This window comes from Pinus tabuliformis, chromosome 3_2, assembly GCF_031772625.1.
Source record: "Pinus tabuliformis cultivar Carrire ecotype Pingquan chromosome 3_2, CPIR1, whole genome shotgun sequence".
Classification (NCBI taxonomy): Eukaryota; Viridiplantae; Streptophyta; class Pinopsida; order Pinales; family Pinaceae; genus Pinus; species Pinus tabuliformis.
The window spans coordinates 704981372-704999545 of record NC_142302.1 but is presented as its reverse complement, the minus strand read 5'-3'; positions in this window follow the sequence as shown (position 1 = coordinate 704999545).

Sequence of the window (18174 nt, the reverse complement as noted above, 5' to 3'; positions counted from 1 at the left end):
ACTGAGCAAGCATGGGAACGAATGGCTTCAAAGCCATGAACAAAGACAGAGGACATAGAGAATCCCAGAGAGGAGGACGAGAGACAGAGAGACCAGAATCCCGAGAGGAGGATGGAATACACAAAGAAAAGAAGACAGTGAAGCAAAAGCAGCAGAAGACAGAGGGCCGAGCTGACCATAGGTAGCATCGAGCATCCGAGAGCTTAAGAGATTCAAGACATCCCAGAGAGGATATGTCTGGACTAAGCACCACATTGGGCTCTCTCCGTTATAGACCAGAAGGTCATAGAGCTGGTAGGCAAACGAGTCTATCCACTCTAGTGGCTTACCAAGCAAATTCTGTTTCAGGTGACTCATATTGAGCTCCTGCATTGTAATTCTCTGCTTAAGACACAATAAAATAAGGCCACCACTGAAAGATGGATCGGAGACGTAGTCCTGGAGAATAGGGTGAACTCCTTATTAATTTCTTGTGTTCTTGTGTTTGCTTACTGTATTTCTCTGTTGTCTTTCCATTTAAATGTCTGTGCATTGGCAATTTGATCGATCCTTTGCTTAAATAACATAGACACACACACCAGCACATGGGTATGTAATACCTTTATTCAATAAATCTTTAACTGAGGTCACTCATAGGGTGATTATTAGATCAAATGGTTTCAGAGCTCTATGCTGTAAGGTTAGACAAGCTTGTGTTGGTTAGCTGTTGAATGCTCAGTAGATCAAAGCTCAAATTAGGAGAAGGAGAGTTGGTGGAAACTAATCCTGAAATTGGGAGAGTCTATCCTCGGAAGACAATGTCAAAGGAAGGTTTTGTGGGGCCAGACCCTCAATTCATAGAAAGTTTCCTAGCTATAAAGTCTATGGTAGAAGAAATGTATAGGGACTTTAGAAAGCATAAGGTGGAAGATTCATCAGGTTCTAAACAAGATAAAGAAGAAGATGAGTCTCACTTCCATGACCACTCCAAAGGAAAAGGGAAAGAGGAAAGCTTTCTCACACCTCCTAATAGCCCTGTGCATAATAAGAAAGCATCTTTGATCAAGCTAGATGTTAAATTTGATTTGCCTATATATGATGGAGAGCTAAATGCTGAAAAGTCAGACAATTGGATTAGACAAATTGATGTGTATTGCAGGGTACAAAACATAGACTCAGACAAGAGTAAGATTCAGCTGGCAAGCCTATGCCTAGGAGGCACTGCCTTGGTTTGGTGGGAAGGCAGAACCTAAGCTGATATGAAAAGACATGGTAAGACTATCTCTGTCTGGAGTGAATTTGTTTCTGCAATCAAAAAGTAGTTCTATCCATTGGCCTACATGCAACAAGCCATGATGAGTTGGCAAACTCTTCGGTAGTTGAAAGGGCAAAGTGTGCAAGGGTATACTCAAGAATTTAGAAAGAGAGCATTGATGTTGGGTATCTCATTAGACTCACCAAAGACTCTTTTGAAGTACATTGGTGGTCTACACAGCTACATGAGGCATACCATCCTCATGTTTAATCCCACTAGTATAGATGAGGTATCTGTACAAGCTACTCATCTAGAAGCTAGAGGAAAGAATGGAAATCTAGAAGTTGGGGTACCATCCCAACCCACTGTAAGCAAAAGCAAGGAGAAAAGAAAGTAGAAGTGGAAAGCAAGGAAGGCTAACATTGCACAAAAAAGCAAAGCTTCATGCACTCACTGTAAAAAGGATGGGCATGATGATGAGCATTTTTGGATTCTGCATCCAGAGCTGAGACCTAAGAAGTCCAAGGGCAAGAAGAAGAAGAATGTTGTAGCTATTCAGAAAGATTTGGGGTCAGACTCAGGAGATGAAACAACTATTGCAGCCACAGGTATAAAATGTAAGAATTCTGAAACATCTACTAGTAATTCTGCTCAATCTGTTATTAATGAAGAAAATGAGAGAAAAGGACACAAGCTTTTCCATATTCAAGTTGTTTCCAAAAATCAAAAGATTGATACTTTGTTTGATAGTGGCTCACAAGTAAATCTAATTTCTGAAGCAACTATAAAGAAATTGGGATTAGCAACTACACCTCACAAGAAACCAGACCCATTAGGATGGTTGAATGATAAAGCACAACTACAAGTGACTAGACAGTGCAAACTCAAGTTTTCTTTTGGGTCAGCATTTGTAGATGAGGTTGAGTTAGACATAATTCCTTTGGATATATGTGGAATTGTTTTAGGAAGTCCTTACTTGTATGATAGAAAGGCTATTTTCTATAGAGCTGAGAACAAGTATCTACTTGTTAAAGATGGAATCGAATACTTTGTAAGAGCTCATAAGCTCAAGAATAATTATACTCTCATAAACTCAAGGAAGATGAAAAGAATGATAAATTCATGCAAACAATTCTTACTGATGGTTGTAAAGGAAAAGAAACCTGATAAAACAAATGTATTTGAGGGTTGTAATGCTGAAAAACAAGCTTATATAGAAAAGGTTGTTTCAGAGTATGATGTCTTATTTCAAGAACCTAAAGGTCTGCCACCCAAAAAGGGAATAGTACATGATATTATTTTGCAGCAAGATGTTCCACTACCTAACATTGGGGTGCACAGGTTGTCTGCTTTAGAAAAATGCTGAAATCAAGAAGCAGGTGCAAGAGTTGCTCAAGAAAGGGTTCATTAGGCCTAGCACATCACCATGTGGGTCACCAATCGTTTTGGTGAGAAAGAAAGATGGCTCATGGAGAATGTGCACTAATTACCGAGCACTGAATAAGATAACAATAAAAAATCGTTATCCCCTTCCTCGCATAGATGATCTTTTAGATCAATTGAAGGAAGTTGTTTATTTCACCAAGCTGGATTTGCACAGTGGATACCATCAGGTCAGAGTTGCAGAGCAAGATGCATGGAAGACTACTTTCAAAACAAATTAAGGATTGTATGAATGGTTGGTTATGCCTTTTGGCTTAACTAATGCTCCTGCTACTTTCATGAGATTAATGAATGATGTACTTAGACATTTTCTTGATGATTTTGTTATTGTGTACCTAGATGACATTCTGATTTTTAGTAAAACGCGAGAAGAACATTTAAAGCATGTTAAGCAGACACTAGATGTTTTGAAAAGAGAAAAACTTTATGTTAAACTCTCAAAATGTGAATTTGGCAAAACATCTCTAAACTACTTCGGTCATATAGTAGGGGGAGGTGAATTGAAAATAGATCCCTCTAAAGTGGCAGTCATTGTGAACTGGCCTAAACCCAGGTCTGCTATAGAAGTGAGAAGCTTCTTAGGAGTAGCACAATATTGGAGGAAGTTCATTTCTAACTTTTCCTCAATTGCAGCTCCCTTACATGCTTTAACAGGATTGAATAAGGTGTTTCAGTGGGGAGGCAAACATCAGAAAGCCTTCGACATCTTGAAAGAAAAGATTAGTACAACACTTGTACTAGCACTGCTAGATCTACAAAGACCATTTGAGATCCAAACTAATGCCAGTGTCTATGCCATGGGAGCAGTGTTGACACAGCATGGTAAACCCATATGTTATCATTCTGAGACTTTTAATCCTGCAGTAGTAAACTATCCTACATATGATAAAGAATTATATGCGTTAGTTCAGAGTGTGAAAAAGTGGAAACATTACTTAATGGGCAAAGAGACAGTAATACATACTGATCATCAACCACTTCAATATCTCCACTCCCAAACTAAGTTGCAGCAATCAAGACATTACAAATGGATGGGTTTTCTACAACAGTTTCATCTAGTCATCAGATATAAAAAGGGCATACATAACAAGGTTGCAGACATGTTATCTAGACCCATTATAGATGCATCTACCATACTTAAGCATAATTCTGTACTACATGAAAGCTACATTGAACAATATGCTCAGGATATGGACTTTAAAGATGTATATGCAACTTTGAGTCAAGGCAAAAGAGTAGAATAATTGGACTATCACATGAAGGACCGACTCTTATGTCATTGTGGGAAACTCTACATTCCACAAACTGAGAGAATAAAGATAATTAGGGAAGCACACACTTCTTTGATATCAGGTCACTTTGGAGTAAGTAAAACAGTTGCATAGCTGCAAAGATTCTGCTATTGGCCGAAAATGAATGAGATAGTTTCTAGATATGTAAGAGGGTGTGCTAAAAGCAAGCCCAGTAACATAAAACTAGGCTTGTACACTCCATTGCCAGTTCCTTCTCACCCTTGGGAAAGTGTTTCCATGGATTTTGTTGGAGGACTGCCTAAATCTAGGAAAGGTCATGATTATTTATATGTTGTTGTGGATAGGTTCAGAAAAATGTGTATTTTGATACCTTGTAATAAACAGATTACAGCTAAACAGATTGCAAAATTGTTCTTTGAACAGGCATGGGTTCATTTTGGATTACCCACTTCCATTGTATCTGATCGAGACACCCGATTTGTGGGAAAGTTTTGGTCCAGTCTGTGGGAACTAATGGACACCAAACTAAAGAAAAGCACAGATTTTCATCCACAAACAGATGGCCGGACAGAAGTAGTTAACAGGACAATGGTCCAATTACTGAGAGGATATTGCAGCAAACATCCTAAGCTTTGGGATGAACACTCATGTTATGTGCAACATGCTTACAATAGAGCAAAACACTCTTCTACCCAGAGATCTCCTTTTGAGACTTGTTTTGGTTTCACACCAAGGTCTCCTTTGGATTTTGTCTTGGTAAAGATACCATGGTTGATGGACACAGTGATGTGGACAGGGCAACTAGGTTCATTGAACAAATCTAGGAGATCCACCAAGCAGTACAGGAATAGTTGGAAAAGAGCCAAGTCAAATACAAGGCTAGGCATGATAAGCATCGAATGGAGCATAGTTTTCAAGTTGGTGACCAAGTCTGGCTGTATATCAGCAAGGACAGAATGCAAGGTGAAGGTAAATAGCTAAAGCCTATTAGGTGTGGACCCTTTAGAATAATTGAGAAGATTGGTGAAAATGATTTTCGCCTTGATTTACCAACTTACATGCACATCTATTCAGTCGTAAATGCAGATTGCTTGAGATGTTTGAACCTTCAATGACCCTAAAGAGCAGAGTCAATTGCCTTATATTGATGACCTGCTACTTGAATATCTTAATGAGTTGCAGGAAGACATAGTGCTGGGCAGGAAGGTGAGGACAACACGTAGGGGAGATGTTGAGTACCTCAGAGTTGGGCTCAAAGGTTCAAATCCAAGCAGTGCAAAGTGGATTGAGATTGGACAAGTGAGAAAGCAATACCCTCACTTAGTCGATGCTTGAAAACCAACTTTTGGTGGTCCAAAAGCTTTTTTAGTGGGAAGGACATGATCCAAATTAGATCCATAAAGAATTGTCAAAGGAACCATGACTGTATTAGGTCAGGACAAACTTCAAAGAAATCAGAACAGTGATCAAAAACACCTTGAACCAGTGGCCGTGGCAGCCAGCATGGAACGACGAGGACCTCGGTCAAAGCGCGCTGACCGAGGCCCATGGAGACTGCGCAAGAGGCCGAATTAGCCCCTGGGAGCCCTGGATCGGGAAACAGAGGTGGATTTTGATGTGCGATTAGCACTAGGTGAAAAGGGCCGAAATGGAGAAGCCCCGAGCACTCGGACGCGTGGGGAGCCAGAGAACTGCGGGCGAAAAGAGAAAAGAGATAAAGGAAAAAGGCGAGACCCATGCTCTAGAAACTGGTGGTATTGATCGGGGTGCCCTCAAACGATAAGCAGTTTTGGAGAAATTAGAACAATCCCATTCATCGATTGATGCGTGGCAGGCGGAGGAGAGAGAAAACCACTGTTGATCACGAGCTAACGGTCGAGCAAGTCAACCGCGCGAAATGAGCAGATGGCGTTGGATCTGGGGGACCCAGGTTAGACGGTTGACATCGCGCCTGATAGAGAAGTAGAATTGATGAGGGATTAAGTTGTGTTTCAGAAGGAGTTGAGGTCTGTTTAACCGCCACAGTGGAGGAAGACTCATTCCACAAATGTAACTAAATAATTGAACCAACAAAGCAGGCTGGTGTGAGTTACAGGAGGACATGTGGCCACTCCTTGAGCACTGATGATGACACCGAACAGGGAACTCCAAGCGCAGCTGCAGAAGGCGATTCGACGGAGGTAGAAGAAGAACCGAGTAGGCATGGGACGAATGGCTTCAAATCCATGAACAAAGACAGAGGACAGAGAGAATCCCAGAGAGGAGGATGAGAGACAGAGAGACCAGAATCCCGAGAGGAGGACGGAATACACAGAGGAAATAAGACAGTGAAGCAAAAGCAGCAAAAGACAGAGGGCCGAGCTGACAATAGGTAGCATCGAGCATCTGAGAGCTTGAGAGATTTAATCCATCTCAGAGAGGATCTATCCGGATTGAGCACCACATTGGGCTCTCTCCATTGTAGACCAGAAGGTCACAAAGCTGGTAGGAAAACGAGTCTGTGCAGTCCAGCGGCTTGGGGAATCCAAGAACCACCCTGCCAAGCAAATTCTATTTCAGGTGACTCATATTGAGCTCCTGCATTGTAATTCTCTGCTTAAGACACAATAAAATAAGGCCACCACTGAAAGCTGGACCGGATACATAGCCCTGTAGAATAGGGTGAACTCCTTATTAATTTCTTTTGTTCTTGTGTTTTCTTACTGTATTTCTCTGCTGTCTTTCCATTTAAATGTCTGTGTATTGGCAATCTGATTGATCCGTTGCTTAAATAACATGGACACACACACCGACAAATGGATCTGTAATACCTTTATTCAATAAATCTTTAACTGAGGTCACTCATAGGGTGATTATCAGATTAGTATGTATCTCAAAGCAATGGGCAAGGAGGATTTAGTGATTTTTTTACTTTATCAACAAAATATTTTATCAGCTTAAGAAGAATTTTATTCACACTAGCATGAGTTGAATGTTATCTTAAAGGATTTCCACTTCCATTATTGTGTTAGTGGTTATTTTTCTAGTAAGAGAGGGATGCCAATAGTGGTTTCCCTTTAAAAAAAACATGATGACATGTCATAATTGGGGATGTATCTCTAAGCAAAGGGCAAGGAGGATTCATTGAGCCTTTTACTTTATCAACAAAATATATTATCATCTTAATAAGAATTATATGTTCGCACCAACATGATTGAATATTATCTGAAATGATTTTCACTTCCTTTGTACTTAATTTACTACTAAGAGAGAGAGGCCAATAGTGTTTCACCCTAAAAAAGGGATCCCAATAGTCTTGTAAGCATTTATTTTGATTGTCCAACACGACACATATGGGTGGCCACATTTTATAGGGTGTTAAGAGATTGAATGTGCAATAAATCATCATGTTTTTGTGCCCCTCCTAGTTATTTCCCTTGGCCACTCCTTTCATCAAGGATATTTGAGTTGCATTAATACCTATTTGACCTATTCACCTCAAACCTATGGACTATAGCACTAGTAATGGTACATGGCATCTTGTTGATGGTATTGGATCCCCTACATTTTTTCTTGACCATCTACCCAAACATACACTCTATCTCTCATTCACTACATTGTCTTGGAGCTCTTGTCATTCTTCATCATATGTCCTCCATTACGAATTTGTCATGTCTTTATTCATTATTTTCTAAGATGTGGAATGTCACGATAACATAAGGTAGGCATAATAGGCTCATCTCTACCATCTCCTTTCTTAGGTTACGGTATATCTAAATTGTTAATGGTTAATGGTTACTAGCTTATAATTATGGTTATAGAGAAATTGAGGAGATTATGGCGATATGATTCGTCATTCTCCAATGGAGTGAGAAAACAAAATTGGCATGACTTTGAAGTCTCAAATAACTAGCAACTTGACTAGATGGAGGACCTAGATATAAATCTCATGCATCTTACAGTTTTTCAATAGGTTCTATCATTTTGTCCTCCTTAATTTAGTATTTCCATAGTCTAAACATGAAAAAATTTTCCTTTCTAGGTCACCCAAAATACGAAGAAAGAATATATGGTCATAATAAGATTTTTGGCCTGGAATTCAACAAGAATAATTTTTTATTTATGGAATTTCACATATTAGATGCTAACATTATATAATATGGTCATAATAGGATTATATGAGGGCGTTGAATCTATTTATATATTAAAAAATTAATTTCATCGAAGCCAAAATTTTAATTTTATCTAACTAGATTTGGTGACTACAAACTAGAAAAAGATAAAACTATAGATTGGTTAACCTTCTTCTTTAATATAATGTGTTATGTGGGATTTACTTCATCAATACATGATTAAGGGTGGATTTATATTCTATTAAAGTCTTGGAAGAGTATGACATGGATTATCAAAATATGTGTCTATGTTGGTGAATAACTATACAGTAATTACTAGTGGGAATTTATCCCTATGAACTTCACGACCCTTCTTATGTTTTTAGACATAAAAGATTTGTCATGCACATATGTTTTTACACTAGTTTATAGATGTAGTTACTATGTTTGTGAATAATTATTTCCTAATATTTAGGTTTGGGTTTGCATGTCTTATTGAGCTCAAAGTCACTATTTTTTTGTTATATTGCACATGAGGGTTCACTTCTTCCCTTTTATGAGTTTATAGAATGAATAGGCACCATTTTGTCTATGTTCAAACTCAAAATTGTATGAGGAAGTCTATTATTTAGCATTAACCATGCCCCTATGAATGGAACATATCTTGCACTTATTTTCAATAAACCTTCATGCATGCATATTGCAATTGGTTGACAATGGATTGGGTGGTTCATTCTATGTAGGGTTTGAATTTTATTCTCTATAAGAGTTTGGATTTATGTGCTACATCATGGATTCAAATTCACTATTTGTTTTGTTATATTTCACATCAAGGTTTTATTCTTCCTCCTTGATGGTTTGCAGAGTGAAGGGGCATCCTTCCCTTTATTGTCATGTTCAAGATCATAGGTAAAATTATGTTAATTAGCATCAAGTGTGCCCCTATGCATGGGACATATGTTTCACTTGTATTTTTTCAACCTTCATGAATAGCTTGTCAAGAATGGATTGAGTTGTTTTGCTTCTCTTTAAGAATTTGGGTTTTGTTATATGTAAGAATTTGGGTTTTCATGTTATTACATGGTTTCTTAAATAACACAACAAATTTTGGATTTTCATGTTATCTCTCAACTTTCCTATATGCTTATGATATGTGCTTGAGAATGGATGGAGCAAGGCGTTGAAATTGTAACTAGATTCTGTCTTCATAATTATGATATTGTAAAAAGTCAAAAAGAATGTATTTGAGTCAAAATAAAAAGTTATTAAATATCATGTTCCATTTGGGCAATCAAAAGAAAGAAAATTGAATTTTTAAGTATGATTTTTTCTCGAAGTTTACCAAGTCAGCCCTCTAGAAGACAAGACGACCTACCTAAAGGAAATGTCCCTTCACATGAACAAGCAACTATATATTGGCATCTATACTTCATTACTTGGAAACCAATTTGTATCTCTTGTATGGAGAACAAGGTTCGTATATGTATCAGGGACTTATCTTATATGGTATGCAAATTATTTGAGGGACAATCTTCTATGATCATACGAAACTACTGTGGCAACATATATCTATGGTATATGAGTTTACTATGGCAACATATTTTATGTGGAATCTGAACTCCTTGTGGCACTATACTTCTATGACATGAGGAGGGCTAAATTATCACTTGGATTACTGGTCATTTTATCTATGACTTGGATTTCTCTTGTTGAGAAAAGATTCTATAAGGAAAGGATTGCTAGGTTTTCCCTTGTGGGTGTTTTCCTGGCCACTAGCCTAATTTTTGGTGTTCTTTTTCTTTTTGTTCATTGTATTTGTATAATTTCTTGATGACCTAATGAATGAAGTAAGTTATAAATGGAAAACATATATAAACAACAACAAGTAATTATCATGTTAAGAAATTATCTCTTGCATTCGAATTTCAACATGGTATCTGTTAGCGCTTGAAATTTCACCTCAGGCTGAGAAAGGTAAACCTCAAGGCAACATCAAACCATTTAGCCTCGTAGCTAGCCCTACGGGGCAGGAGAAGGCTCTCTCCGGTCTATCTCGGTAAAATCTTCAATAGATGAGATGACCAATAGGGTAACACTGATTTTAGGCTAGTAAACTGATCAAAAAGGTTGATTTGGGGTTTTTGGTGGCAAATTGAGGGGATGGCAATTTTGGGTGCGGGGATGGGACACAGTTTCTGCAGGGGGTTCTTTGGGGCGAGATAGGAGACAATATTGATGTATTTGATAGAGGTGGATGGTCAGGAATGACAGGTGAGGAGCTAAGGAGAGCAAACAATAACTTTGAATTCTCCTTAAACAGTAGAAAACATTGAAATTAAACAAACTTAAAAGCAGAGCATGGCAGGCATGAATTCTTACTTTAACACTTCATTTGTTTAATGTGCAGAAGTAAAAGAAAGGAAATGAGTCACATAACACACTCACAAGTACATTGAGAAACACACCATCAACACATGAGTCCACAAGAATCCCAAAGAGGACTGCAAAACCTTGGTCTTCCTTAGCCAAAAATTGCAGAGATACAGTGAATAATACAATGATAGCTTATCCCTCAAGAGTCCAACCATGAAAATGAGCAAGAAAGTACATAATATAGATGATCTAACCTCTTTCCCTGCCTCCATGGGTCAAGCTCACTATCCTAGGAGATGTTTCAACCACTTCTAAACTAAGCACTACAAACTAGGCAATCAAAACAACTTGCCTCTATAAGCTAGGAAACTAATTCATTCATTTAATATTTACCATTTTCATGAATGAATCTTCTAGAAGTGTTACATAAGAGTAAAAGTGTCTTAAAAGTACAATAATTACATCAAAGAGAATCATAATTCACCCCAAAAAGTCAAACTGAGTCAAACTACGCTTTTCTGAGCTGTACAGTGCATTTTGGAAAAATCTGCCTGACGGGTCGCGCGCCTTTGGAGCCACTTTTGGGGCACTTGCAGGTGTCCAAATTGGGAAAGAGTAGGCTTGTTGGAAAGGTCTGTGAGTCTACTTTGCAACCCAACTGGAATTTTTGAATATGGAGTTCATTTTCCCTATCAAAAATCAAATCTTTGAAGACTGCTTTCTGCAATTCAAAAAAGTGGTAGAAAGTCATTTTTTGCTAGTTTTTTGACTTTCTGGAGACCCAAAACTTCACCAAATCTCAAGTCCATCCAAGAGCATGTGTAACTTTGCATGAAAAATCTGGAAATGCTAAGTTTTTGTCAAATGGAGTTGCCATGATGAAGGGTCGCGCGGGGGGTGAGACCCGTTAATGGGAAAAACCTGCAAATTGCCTGAAAATGCCAAAATTCACCCAAAATTCTCAAAATTTCTTGGGATTTGTGCTGTGGCTAGGCTATTTAGTGCCTTTCTCCTTCAAGGAAGCCTCGGCCAAGATGTGGAGGGGATTAGGCCTTTTTCTCCTTTTTTGTGCCTTGGCCAACCTCCTTGGATCTGGCGATTGCAATTTTGACATTTATCTAAAACCATGACACCTGTGCAAAAAGTAAAGGACACTTTTCTTCTTTGGCACGTTATGGACAAAAAACTCTCTCAGTTTTCCAAAATTCATCTTTTATTGCTCTGGAACATCATTTGAGTGTGACTTGTCCCGATGTGTGAAACAAGGATTTTTGTCGAAATGGAGCGAAATGAAGGGGATAGGGGGCTTCTAAATTCTTGGGGAAATTTTTGGGAGTGGGGAGGGATGTTAGGAAGCAGGGGAAAGTGGAATCTTAGAGATTGAGTGAGGGGAAAGGGTCCAAAAGGGCAAAACACAGGCCAAACCTAGAAAATTGCAAAGTTGTAGCTAGAAACTAGGGTTTGTGCAAAAATGAGGAATTTGGTGGGTCTAAGGGATGGGAAGTGTTTAATAAGGTACATGAAGGATAGGGGAAGGTGTATGAACATCTGGATACAAGTTTTGCTAATGATTTGGCCGTCCAAGAGAAATTAGCTTTCAAAACCCTAGGAGAGGGAAATGACCTTACCTAGGCGCAACTGAAGCATGAACAAGATGTAAAATGACTCATTAGACATTGACATGATAATGAAAACCCTATGAATGATGATAGACTCAGCTTAATGATGACATAGACTGACATTTGGGCAATTTTGAAAGGAGTGAAAGCAAACCCTAGACCTAATGCCTAGTGACCAAATTTTGCTTGAAGACTCACTGAAATGACAAAATTTGACCTTGACACTCTGAGACCACTTTGTAAGAGCGCGTTTGATCACTGGAGGAAGGCTGGAAAGACTGACACTAACATTGGCTCCAATGGGGATGGTAGCTCCTTGGAGGTGCCAAGAACCTCAGACCTCTGGGAGAGCAGACCAGTGCTTTCAACCATTGGGCAATGGAGTCATTATTTCGGCAAACGACACAAGACTTTGACTCATTTATTGAATGAAAACTTGACTGAAAACTAACTGAAACTTAACTGAAACTTGACTCAAACCGACTCAATGACAAATTGAAATGATGAAAAAAACTTGATTCTAACAAATTAACTCAAGACCTAAACTTAAAACTTAAAACTTGATGGCAGCACATAACCGCCTAGGTTACAAGACAACATACCATCAAACTATACCATAATGCCAATGTAACCAATCAAGCAGATGCCTTCTTGACTGATTCTCCCAATCAGATCTCATGATCAACAATAGATACTGGTAAATGGGCATCCAAAAACATAGCTGACCATGATCTCCTTCATCACTGAACACCGAAATAAACATTATCACTGCTGGCTGCAACAAACTTGCTAGAGGGTCTTGAAAAACATGAAGATTTGCCATTACCACCTCCTGCTGAAAGAACAAGGTATCATTTGTTTCAAATTCTGATCTGCCTTCATCATGTGCTTCAGAGAGAGTATGTTCATGGGCTTCAAAAAATTCTGAACAAGTAGGTGAGCAGATCTCCTCTTGAAATAACATTTCAAAACATGAGACATATGAGGAAGAATCTGAAATGGAATCCTAAATGATCTGATCTTTTGTAGTTTGAATATATGGTAAGTCATCCTCATATGATATGATAGCCAAATTCTCATTACATTCATCAATCATGAGAAAAGAATTTTCAGATGTTTCGTAAAACCCAACACTAACATTTCTATCAGCTACCATAGATTCATCCAGAGAAACCTCTTCACTTACTTGAACGGAGATCTTGTCTTGTTTTTCACAGAGGCAATGGACTACCTCCTCATGAAGATCTAGTTCTGGTGAGATGAGAGCATTTAGGTCTGCTACTTCATTTTCTTCATTTGAGGCAGTCGCGACAATACAACTCTCTTTTATGAGATCTGGAACAACATGTTTTGCCTCATCACAATTTATCTCCCGATCTGATTTATCATCATCACTTTCTGAGATTGGAACATTACTTTCCTGCGTTACCTGCATGATGTCTTCTTCTATGGACAGATCTGAAACAACATTTGCTCTTTCCTCATTTTCAACCATCTGGAAATCTTCAGCCTGCTGATCTTGACAAGTATCCTCTAAGATTTCTGTGTGCTGCTGAAATGGATTCTCATACAGAGCTTCCATAATCTCATCGTCCATAAAATTATCATCTTCATAATATTTCTCAAGGCTTTCAATAAAACTATAAGCATGCTTGCAACAGTCATGAACCAATTTTAATGATGGATAAGATGCTTGATATCTTTCAATGAAAAAGGCATGAAAATCCTTTAAACAGTAAATACAAGCAGGCGGCAAACTTTCATACCATGATTGGGCTTTACCTTCCAGAGTGGCCAAGAATATCTTCATCAAACAATCTTCAGGAAAATCCACCTTCAACTTGCGAATATGCATATGAAATCTAACTAGATGAAGAGCAGCATCCTTCTTACCATCATCATTAAATATAGGAAAATTCTTTGACCAATCTACCTTCAGAATTTTATTAGGAAAACCAGGGATGTGATCTGGGCTCAAGGGAGCATATCGTCTTGCAATTCGATCCATCTTGAACAGCTCAAAGCTATTGATCTTTTTGCAGTGAAGTCACCATGAAGCATTGATCTCTGGAGTTTTCAGTGAAGGAGTCACCAGTGAATGATTTCAGCCTTGTCAGTGTCTGATCGTTGTCCACTATCAACAATCAGATCTGAACTTGATACATGTACTGGGGTAAAATGCAAATGAAGTGCTGTATTCACAAGCTCACGGAGATTGACTGAAGCAACGTTTATCTACTTCCGCTAATGCAAAGCAAAAGCGTTTCGAAGGCTACCTGGCATAACTTCAGGCTCCGTCTAAGACTTATGAAACCAACACATCAACCCACAAACAAGTTTGTTCTCCCCAGTATGGTCGCCAGTATGTTAGCGCTTGAAATTTCACCTCAGGCTGAGAAAGGTAAACCTCAAGGCAACATCAAACCATTTAGCCTTGTAGCTAGCCCTACGGGGCAGGAGAAGGCTCTCTCCGGTCTATCTCAGTAAAATCTTCAATAGATGAGATGACCAATAGGGTAACACTAATTTTAGGCTAGTAAACTGATCAAAAAGGTTGATTTGGGGTTTTTAGGGTTTTTGGTGGCAAATTGAGGGGATGGCAATTTTGGGTGCGGGGATGGGACACAGTTTCTGTAGGGGGTTCTTTGGGGCGAGATAGGAGACAGTATTGATGTCTTTGATAGAGGTGGATGGTCAGGAATGACAGGTGAGGAGCTAAGGAGAGCAAACAATAACTTTGAATTCTCCTTAAACAGTAGAAAACATTGAAATTAAACAAACTTAAAAGCAGAGCATGGCAGGCATGAATTCTTACTTTAACACTTCATTTGTTTAATGTGCAGAAGTAAAAGAAAGGAAATGAGTCACATAACACACTCACAAGTACATTTAGAAACACACCATCAACACATGAGTCCACAAGAATCCCAAAGAGGACTGCAAAACCCTGGTCTTCCTTAGCCAAAAATTGCAGAGATACAGTGAATAATACAATGATAGCTTATCCCTCAAGAGTCCAACCATGAAAATGAGCAAGAAAGTACATAATATAGATGATCTAACCTCTTTCCCTGCCTCCATGGGTCGAGCTCACTATCCTAGGAGCTATTTCAACCACTTCTAAACTAAGCACTACAAACTAGGCAGTCAAAACAACTTGCCTCTATAAGCTAGGAAACCAATTCATTCATTTAATATTTACCCTTTTCATGAATGAATCTTCTAGAAGTGTTACATAAGAGAAAACGTGTCTTAAAAGTACAATAATTACATCAAAGAGAATCATAATTCACCCCAAAAAGTCAAACTGAGTCAAACTGCGCTTTTCTGAGCTGTACAGTGCATTTTGGAAAAATCTGCCTGATGGGTCACGCGCCTTTGGAGCCACTTTTGGGGCACTTTCAGGTGTCCAAATTGGGAAAGAGTAGGCTTGTTGGAAAGGTCTGTTAGTATAATTTCCAACCCAACTGGAATTTTTGAATTTTGAGTTCATTTTCCCTGTCAAAAATCAAATCTCCCAAGACTGCTTTCTGCAATTCAAAAAAGTGGCAGAAAGTCATTTTTTTCTAGTTTTTTGACTTTCTGGAGACCCAAAACTTCACCAAATATCAAGTCCATCCAAGAGCATGTGTAAATTTGCATGAAAAATCTGGAAATGCTGAGTTTTTGTCAAATGGAGTTGCCATGATGAAGGGTCGCGCGGGGGGTGAGACCCGTTAATGGGAAAAACCTGCAAATTGCCTGAAAATGCCAAAATTCACCCAAAATTCTCAAAATGTCTTGGGATTTGTGTTGTGGCTAGGCTATTTAGTGCCTTTCTCCTTCAAGGAAGCCTCGGCCAAGATGTGGAGGGGATCGGGCCTTTTTCTCCTTTTTTGTGCCTTGGCCAACCTCTTTGGATCTGGCTATTGCAACTTTGACATTTCTCTAAAACCATGACACCTGTGCAAAAAGTGAAGGAGGTTTTTCTTCTTCGGCATGTTATGGACAAAAACCTCTCTCAGTTTTCCAAAATTCATCTTTTATTGCTCTGGAACATCATTTGAGTGTGACTTGTCCCGATGTGTGAAACAAGGAATTTTGTCGAAATGGAGCGAAATGAAGGGGATAGGGGGCTTTTAAATTCTTGGGGAAATTTTTGGGAGTGGGGAGGGATGTTAGGAAGCAGGGGAAAGTGGAATCTCAGAGATTGAGTGAGGGGAAGGGGTCAAAAAGGGCAAAACACAGGCCAAACCTAGAAAATTGCCAAGTTGTAGCTAGAAACTAGGGTTTGTGCAAAAATGAGGAATTTGGTGGATCTAAGGGATGGGAAGTGTTTAATAAGGTACATGAAGGATAGGGGAAGGTGTATGAACATCTGGATACAAGTTTTGCTAATGATTTGGCCGTCCAAGAGAAATTAGCTTTCAAAACCCTAGGAGAGGGAAATGACCTTACCTAGGCGCAACTGAAGCATGAAAAAGATGTAAAATGACTCATTAGACATTGACGTGATAATGACAACCCTATGAATGATGATAGACTCAGCTTAATGATGACATAGACTGACATTTGGGCAATTTTGAAAGGAGTGAAAGCAAACCCTAGACCTAATGCCTAGTGACCAAATTTTGCTTGAAGACTCACTGAAATGACAAAATTTGACCTTGACACTCTGAGACCACTTTGTAAGAGCGCGTTTGATCACTGGAGGAAGGCTGGAAAGACTGACACTAACATTATCAGAGTTTACGGTGAAAGTGTTGGGCGAAATCATCTAATGTTTGTCAAAGGAGTATTCCAATAAGCCCAAGTCTCAGTCCTCCATATTGCAGTAGGGAATCATTACAGGAAGAATTCAAAGCTAATAAAGTTCTTTGTTATAGGGACAAAAAACCTAGTTCAGGATCAATTTTTTACTCCTTACATTTGTAAAAAGATCTAAGTTCAAAGATTGTATTGAAGGTAGGTCAACTGATCTCAGGCCTTGAATAAGTCAAATTCAATATCAATATGTCTAATCCAAATCTTCAAAGGACCTCAGATATTATCTCATAGGTTTGAATCATCTCATAAGGGAATAAATTGCAGAAGATCAAAATCATGTTTACAAGAGCAATTACAGTAAGGTCGAGAAGCGAATACCTATGCTTAAAGTCCAAGTAACCTCCGTTGAAAAATATGAATATTTTTAGTTATTGCTTGAGATGATCAAAAGGATTTGTGAAGAAGGCTGAAGTTTCCTTAGTCCATTAAAAAAAAGGGAGGACCCACTAAGATATTTCTCAGGATATCTAAATCATATAAGATAATGAGAGAATCAGATTACAAACTTACTTTGTAAGTTGTGATAATGGTCTTGATCATGACACTGAAGATCAACTTGTCTCTATTTCAATAAGAAGAAGGGTATGAAAATCATAGCAAACCAAGTAACTTTAGGAAGACCAATAAATTTTGAATCTAAAGTCACTTTGGTACGAACAATTAAAAGGAAGCTTGAAATTCCTCTAGTCCAAAGGTTTGAAACTTAATACCAACAAGCCAAGGAATCTAGGAATGTATATGCTAACAATAATTTATTATTAAGGTCATGTTCTCTTGAAAACGTAGTTATCTGCTAAACTCAAATCTTAGAAGAAGTTCACTGAAGTTTGTTTAGACATAAATTTTGGAGTCTCTCTCAAAAGTAGCATTGAGATTGAACTATTTCTTCAAGTTATATTTTCTGGCTCCTAGCATGAACATGTCTACATACATAGAATACACGTGAAATGTTCAAGAACTAAGTTTGAATATTGATAGAGTCTTTTGAATGTGTGATCTATATATATATATATATATATATATATATATATATATATCTCATCACTACAATTTTGTTTGAAGGATCTCTATAACTGAAGATAGATTGAAGACTTGCATCATGTATTGAAATGGCTTAGAAATGTGTTAATGTCCTATCAATTACACCTTACAAAAATTAGATAAAGATATTAATTGTAACTAGTATGATATGAGTTATGTATAAAGCACTGAAAGTACTCTATTATAAAATGAGAAACCATCAGATTATTGATGAAAGAAATAACACACAGTACTAAACACTTGAAGATGTTGCAAAGAGAAAAATGTTGGAATTACAAAGCATTTGTTGCCATGGACTTTACTATCACTAGGTA